This window comes from Polypterus senegalus, chromosome 15 (genome assembly GCF_016835505.1).
Source record: "Polypterus senegalus isolate Bchr_013 chromosome 15, ASM1683550v1, whole genome shotgun sequence".
Classification (NCBI taxonomy): domain Eukaryota; kingdom Metazoa; phylum Chordata; class Cladistia; order Polypteriformes; family Polypteridae; genus Polypterus; species Polypterus senegalus.
The window spans coordinates 33,227,976-33,235,699 of NC_053168.1; positions in this window are offsets into that span (position 1 = coordinate 33,227,976).

Genomic DNA, 7,724 nt, shown 5'->3' on the forward strand with positions numbered 1-7,724 from the left:
AGAACTGCATCACCTGAACTGGAGTGTAGTAGAGTCCGTTCCACCTGTTCTTCGATAATTTCAAAATCAGTTTCATCTATATCGGAGTCTAAAAGGGCCGCCAACATTGTAATTTCTTTCATTGTAAATCTTCAATTCTCTCTCTGAAATACGTAATATCTTCGGCAGAATCCATTTCATCGGCAGTAGTAAGCATTTTTCTAATTAATTCTTGTGCTATCGATTCACCAATTAGTAACTAGAGGGCGTGTTAGAGCCCACCCTCTCAACTTTGACGAGTGAAAGTGACAGTTTTATTTCAAGCCGTATTTCATGACGGTTTGCAGGAATGTTACGGACAAAATGAAATAAATAAATAAGCAACGAAAAACATATTTCGTGACACATTTATTTATTTATGCTCTCATTTCATGACATATTTATTTATTAAGGCTCTCATTTCATGACACATTTATTTATTTATGCTCACATTTCACAGTACTTTTATTTATTTACGCATTTATTTATTTATTTCATTTTGTCCGAAATATTCCTCCATAGATTCCACTCCCGCCTTAGTGAAGTCTGCCGCTGGTCACGTGGGGTCTGAGGTCACAGTTCACCTTTGGCGGCAACTCACCGATTCATGTTAAGATCGAGAAGCTCCAAGACCGGTGGATTTTATAGAAAGAGAGCATTTGAATATGTGAGTGCTGTCTTGCTCTGTCTCTTATTGCAGTCTCTGTTTTTTTAGTTTTGGTACACGTTTTTGATATATCATCATTTTTAGAACATTTCAAAAACGGTCAGATGAATTCAGAACAAAATAGACTGACGAACGATGACGAGTGGTAGGAATTATTAGTGTTCTGCCCACATCTTGTTAGCTGTTATTTGTTGAGCTGTGTTCACTCTTCATCTTGTTATTTATTAACACACCTGTCAGTCACGTCCCACACTCACAGTGGTGTCATAAATGTCTATGAAACTCACATAAATTATGTAAGTCGCCTAATAATTATTTGAATACAATACACCCCATGTGTCTCACATAGGCACCCCTTTATCTCTTATTTCGGTCACGTCCAAAGCGTATCTTTGGGTATATAAACCCCTGGGTCTGGTTAGTTGTGGTACGCAGCAATTTGAACCTCTAAGCGCTTCTCTGCCTTGATCCAACCGTGGAAATCACCCTGTAAGTGTCTTTTAAAGCTTTATTGTTTAATGTATACTCTCTGCGATGTATTGCTTTGTAAATCATTCTTTATTGTCTTTGGTTGTACACCTGTATATACCTGTATGTTTCTTTTGTATATATTTCAGTTTACAAGTAGGTACGTCCAGTAAAAGCCTTTAAGAAAGCTCACCCCTTATCGTTTTTGTGTAATGTGCCGAGTTGTTTAAGCTCTCTGCGACCGCATTGCATGGACAGCGCCGAGTAAGGCAGAAAAATTAGTAATACACATTTAATTTTAGTGTTAGTTAATATAAATTTGCAATGTTTCTTAACGTTTGTTTTTTCATTTAAAATTAAATGCAGTAACAGACTGAGTACAGAAATAGAACCGCACAGCCATTAAAAAGGCATGGCCTTCACATTGACTTTATTTTTCTCCCTTTTTTTGGCCTTAAGATGTACTTTGAGTTATTTCCTATTTTTTTCATCAAAATTCATATGTAACTGTGCAATTTTTATAAATTAAAAGTATGGACATTTTAGAGTTTCAATTTTTTATTCCGTCTCAAGCTACACCACTGTTTTTACATTAAAAAAAGCATTTATACCAAAGCCTGAGGGGCGTGAGGGGAAAAGAACAATGACCTTTAGTTGTGTATGGTAATAATTCCATACTTCACAATCCATCCATCCATCCATCCTCTTCCGCATATCCGAGGTCAGGTCACGGGGGCAGCAGCTTAAGCAGAGAGGCCCAGACTTCCCTCTCCCCAGCCACTTCTTCCAGCTCTTCCGGGAGAATCCCAAGGCGTTCCCAGGCCAGCCGGGAGACATAGTCCCTCCAGCGTGTCCTGGGTCTTCCCCGGGGCCTCCTCCCGGTTGGACGTGCCCAGAACACCTCACCAGGGAGGCGTCCAGGAGGCATCCTGATCAGATGCCCGAGCCACCTCATCTGACTCCTCTCGAGTCTTGGCGGTCTGATCCTCGGCTACTTAACAATTTAACAGCAAAAAAAAAAAAAAGTCCACACTTGAAAACATTTCATTTCTTCGAGCAAGTACAGCAAGAAAAAACGTTGAGAACCCCTGGCCAAGATATATATCACAGCACTTTAACACACATGTGTTAATAGTCTGCTGAAGTTAAGCAATTGCTTTCATTTAATAGACCTTTTATCCAAAATGATACAGTGTGACTACTGTTAGTAGTAATAAAGACCAAATATTATGCTCCACTTTGCAAACTTTAGTTTATATTAGTGGTGGGCCCAGAAAAGAACGTATAATATTTTGAGCAGCCTCAGCATAGAAAATTTTGGAACCCCGTCCAAGACCTTTATTACCAAAGATGTGCATACATTTTATATTCTTAGTACTGTATTTCTAAAGATAAGTGACAGTGGAGCAGTAAATTCAGTGTATATTGTATTATCTATGGATATAAGTTGATTTAAATTGCCTACTTGAAATCTAGAAACAAAAGTTTACTTTCAGTTTCTGAGTTACTTAAGCTTATTTCTTGAAACAGTTATCATTCTTATATTCCAGGAACATTTGTTTAAACAGTGTATATGGTGTGGAACAATACCATAATCAATATACAAAAGCAAATTTTGCACCAGAAACCCTTAACTCGTGCTTCAAAATTTAATTATTTTGTCAATGAATAAGTCAGTGTCACCAAAATGAGAAAATCCTTTCACATTGTGTAGTACCATGGTGGTCAAAATGTTTAGTTGTTTTGTCAGCATGACAGTGGACTCTGGAAACATGTTCCTTATATTCTAATTTAAGTCTTCTAGTAATGATAATATTATAAAATGATATTTTATTAAAATATTTACAAATATAAATTCAAATCAAAGTTCTAAGGAAAACAATTATTAAGTCATTTATTAGTTTATATTTAAAAACAATTATTACACAGATATACTGAGTGATATCCATTATCTAAAATAATGAATCAGATAGACTGAACATTTGAAAAGAACTAATGTGAATGATTGAAAGTATTAAATTATATGCCAAAAAAATAATCTTAAACACATTTTAGAAAATTTCAGTAAATCCTAAGAATTGATTTTTACATACCTAACAGGTGATGTCCATTGTCTGAAAAATAATATTTTATTAAAATATTTACAAATACATTTTCAAATCAAAGTTCTAAGGAAATCAGGTAAATAATTATTGATTCATTTATTAGTTTATATTTAAAAACAGTTATTACACAGATTATAGTTAATATAATTTACAGAATATTGATAAGCTTAAAGATAAATGCTGAATGTTGTGTAAATACATTGATGGCTAGGGCAGCTGAGTGATTTGCACTGCTGTTACATACGTACCTGAAGAATCTACTGGTTGATGTCCATTATCTAAAAAATAATATTTTATTAAAATATTCATAACTATGTTTTCAAATCGAAGTTTAAAAGAAAGCAGGTGTATGCATATTTATTCAGTTTATTGATTTATGTAAAACAGATATTAAACAGACAGATTTGATTTTGGTTAATATGAGTGTGTCAAATATTAATATGCATTAAGATAAACTCCCTAAATTGTATGTAATACATCCATAGCTAAGGGCAGCTCAGTAATTAGCACTGCTGTTACATACCTGAAGAATCTATTGGTTGATGTCCATTATCTAAAAAATATTTTATTAAAAATATTTATAAGTACATTTACTAAAGTTAAAAGAAAAACTGATAAATAATTATTGATTTAATTTACTAATTTATGTTTAAAAATGTGTATGTTTTCAAATCAAAGTTAAAAAGAAAGCAGGTATACTGTATACACATTGATTCAGTTTATTGATTTATGTAAAACAGGTATTACACAGACAGATGTTGCTTAATATGAGTGTATAGAATATTAATATGCTTTAAGAAACTCTAAATAACACATATTAGGTTTTAACTGTTATTTTTCTAGTTATTTTGTATCAAACTGAAAATTATGCAGACATTCTGCAGGTGAAGGTTTTACATTCCAGTCTGAAGCTAAAACAAAAGAGCCAAGCATGGAATGTGTAGATAGGACAATCAGCCTCTGCCATTGTAAGGCCATGGTTAATGACATGGTCCTTAAATGTGGCTCGCACTTCATCCTTTTCCATTTTGCTGTCTTGCTCCCATATCTCTGCTACTCATCCTTACTCTTCTTTCTACTCCATGAACAGGCTGTTGCCCAAGTTCAGTGTTTGCCTGAACAGGTTCCTCCATATTCAGAAGGTACACAAATTTAATTGCACTCAATCTCTATGGATGTGTTTACAAATCTCAAAACTCTTGGGTCCCACCTATGAGTGACCTTGACAGTAAGTGTCACTGGTTGATCCAAGATGTGAGAACCTCCAATTTGTTAGCAAAAGAGCTATAAGTACTTTAAATTCTATTACTTGTAGGGATGTTAAATGTTTTATTCAGTGTTATTTTGTGTATTGTTGAAAGAAATGATTATTCTTTGTACTAATCTTGAGTGTGTGTATATGCAATAACATCGGTGGTCAAATGTTGTGCCTTTTATTTATCTATTTGTGTTTTCCTGCAACTGCAAACAAATTTCCCTCTGGGATAATAGTGTACTTAACCTAATCTGTTAACCAATTTAACACTTCAGGACACATTACAATAACTCCATGTAACTGTAATAAAAAAAAAATAAAATTGGCAGATTTTGACAAAAGAATGGGCTTTTGTGCATATGATGACATAAACATTTGTGGCCACATGTTGTAAAAAAAAATTCTGAGATGTGTATCGTGCAGCAGCGACACGTGAAATTGAGCAATAATGGGTCTGTAATGCCCTTAGATGTCCAGGACTGCCTGTGTACTACACTGACGCTGTTCATGATGGGAACTAAGGTAACATGTTGACTTTCTACCTTGATATGTTGATTGTTACGTACCTGCAGAATCAACCATGGAAGTCTCAATTGGCTTATGTCCATTATCTAAAAAATAACATAAAAATCAGTCCCTCATAAATAAGATAAATGATACATTTATTCAATAAATGAAAGTAATGTTACTATAAGCAGATTTAGTTTATAACACTCATTCTTTATTTTGCTTAATCAAAATTATAAACTTAAAACTGAAAAAACCGTGATTACCCAGCAATACTGCATATGCATTAATCTATATTTTTTAACTCGATGGCCTGCACTGTACATACCTGCAGAGACTGGCTGATGTCCATTATCTAAAATTAAAATATTAGAAAGAAACATAATTTTAAAAGGAAGAGCACTATATATGAATGAAAGATTTTTATAGACTTGTTATGCTGAACACTGTTACGTCATTAAATTACAGCATAAATGGATCCAATACTGAGCCCACTTTTTCCATGGCAGGACCAATCCTGGAGGAGACTGTGGTCCATTATATAGCACACTCAGGTTCAAATCCACATTGCCTTATACTGGGCCAATATCAGGATGTCTAGAGTTGGGGCAACATGTTAGTCTCTAAAAAGAACTCTTGTGAGCACAGAGAGTGCAGGCAAAATGCACACCAACCAGATCCCAACCAGGACTCTAGCTAGGATCCAGATGAATGGCAATACTACCCTATGCACCACCTCAATAAATTACTGTATATGAATACAAACGTTTCCAGGAATTGGGTTTCCCAAAAAAAGCATAGTTTCATCGAGATGTGTAAGGAGAGGAAGTTCTCCATTTAATGTATAAAGGAATCAAAGTATTTCTCCCTTAATTTCATTGTCTTTTTAGTGTTATTGTTAATGGAAGAATTAGGGGATAATGGGTCAGTTAAGGGATTGTAAAAATACACAAACTGAGGTCAAGACCAGAAATCTCAGGCACCAGACAAAAGTCAAAATCAAAAGTCATTTGCAAAACTGATCAGTAAAACAAACTTGAAACCAAAAACATAGTGTGGACTATGGCCGGCCAGTCATCCTGGCCAATACCCCCAGGCCGCCAGATGGAGCCCTCCCTGCAGCATGGAGGTGCCCCGAATGCCAGCAGGGAATTATGGACATTGGAGTTTTCATCCACAGCCCTGCTGGATACCACAGGCGCTCCTAGAAGGCGCTGCAGTGAGGAGCAGCGAGACTTTCACATACAGTACAACCCGGAAGTGCATCATAGTCACGTGAACAAAAAGACAGACTTGCTTCCAGGATGAAAAGAAGACTTTTAGATCTAACGCGGAAGTGCTGAGAAGTCACATGGACATGGTTTCAGGAGCACTTCCGGGTCACGAACTATATAAAGGACTGTGGGAGATCCCAGAGTTGAGCTGAGCTGGGTGGAAGGGTGGCAACGCGTCTGGGAGAGTGGAGGAATTGTTTATTGTGTATTGGATTTATTTAATGAGTATTGTGGAGTGGAGGATGCTTTGTGCACTGTTGTTTATTAATAAAGTCAACTATTGGACTTGGCGTCTGATCTGAGGGTTCAAGAGGAAGACAGCGCCCCCTATCTGTCACAATAGCTGTGAATATCTAGGCAATGACTGTAATGTGCCACCTTGTTTTATTTATGAAACATTTAGTGGGTCGCATGACAATGATTCATAAAATGACAATGCCTTTTGAAGCAAAAAAAATCCTATATCAAAAAATAAATTTTAAACAAGTAACAGAAATATGCCAAAATATCACAACAGTTTATACAAAGCAAAGGAAAGTAAAATACTAGAATAAGAAATCACAAATTGATTATTGATGTCCTGTTTTTAGTATCTGTATGTACAATTTTGGTACTTTTTAGCATTTCCTTATACGTTTCCTCAAGTAAATTTCACAGACTACACATGACAGGAGAGATGGACAGATTGGCACTTGATTCTTTTGTTTTTGTGTGTTTTCAAAGGCAGCAGATCACACCATGATGATGTGTATGCAGTTGATAAAGACCTGGTCTGTACCTACCTAGGGGTTCTAAGTGCGTAACGTCCACTGGCTTATGCCCATTATCTAAAATATAAAATCAAATAGATTGTAAAATTGAATAAATTGAACCTGATTAAATTAATTAAATGAATTTTAAACACAATATAGAACATTTAACACATTCAATTCTCAGGACTTTACATACCTGACAAATCTACATAGGTCACATCTACTGAATGATGTCCATTATCTAAAATAATGAATCAGATAGACTGAACATTTGAAAAGAACTAATGTGAATAATTGAAAGTATTAAATTATATGCAGAACAAATAATCTTAAACACATTTTAGAAAATTTCATTAAATCCTAAGAATTGATCTTTACATACCTAACAGCTGATGTCCATTATCTGAAAAATAATATTTTATTAAAATATTTACACATTTTCAAATCAAAGTTCTAAGGAAATCAGGTAAATAATTATTGATTTATTTATTAGTTTATATTTAAAACAGTTATTACACAGATTATAGTTAATATAATTTACAGAATATTAATATGCTTAAAGATACTGAATGTTGTGTAATACATTGATGGCTAGGGCAGCTCAGTGATTAGCCCTGCTGTTACATACCTGAAGAATCTACTGGTTGATGTCCATTATCTAAAAAATAATATTTTATT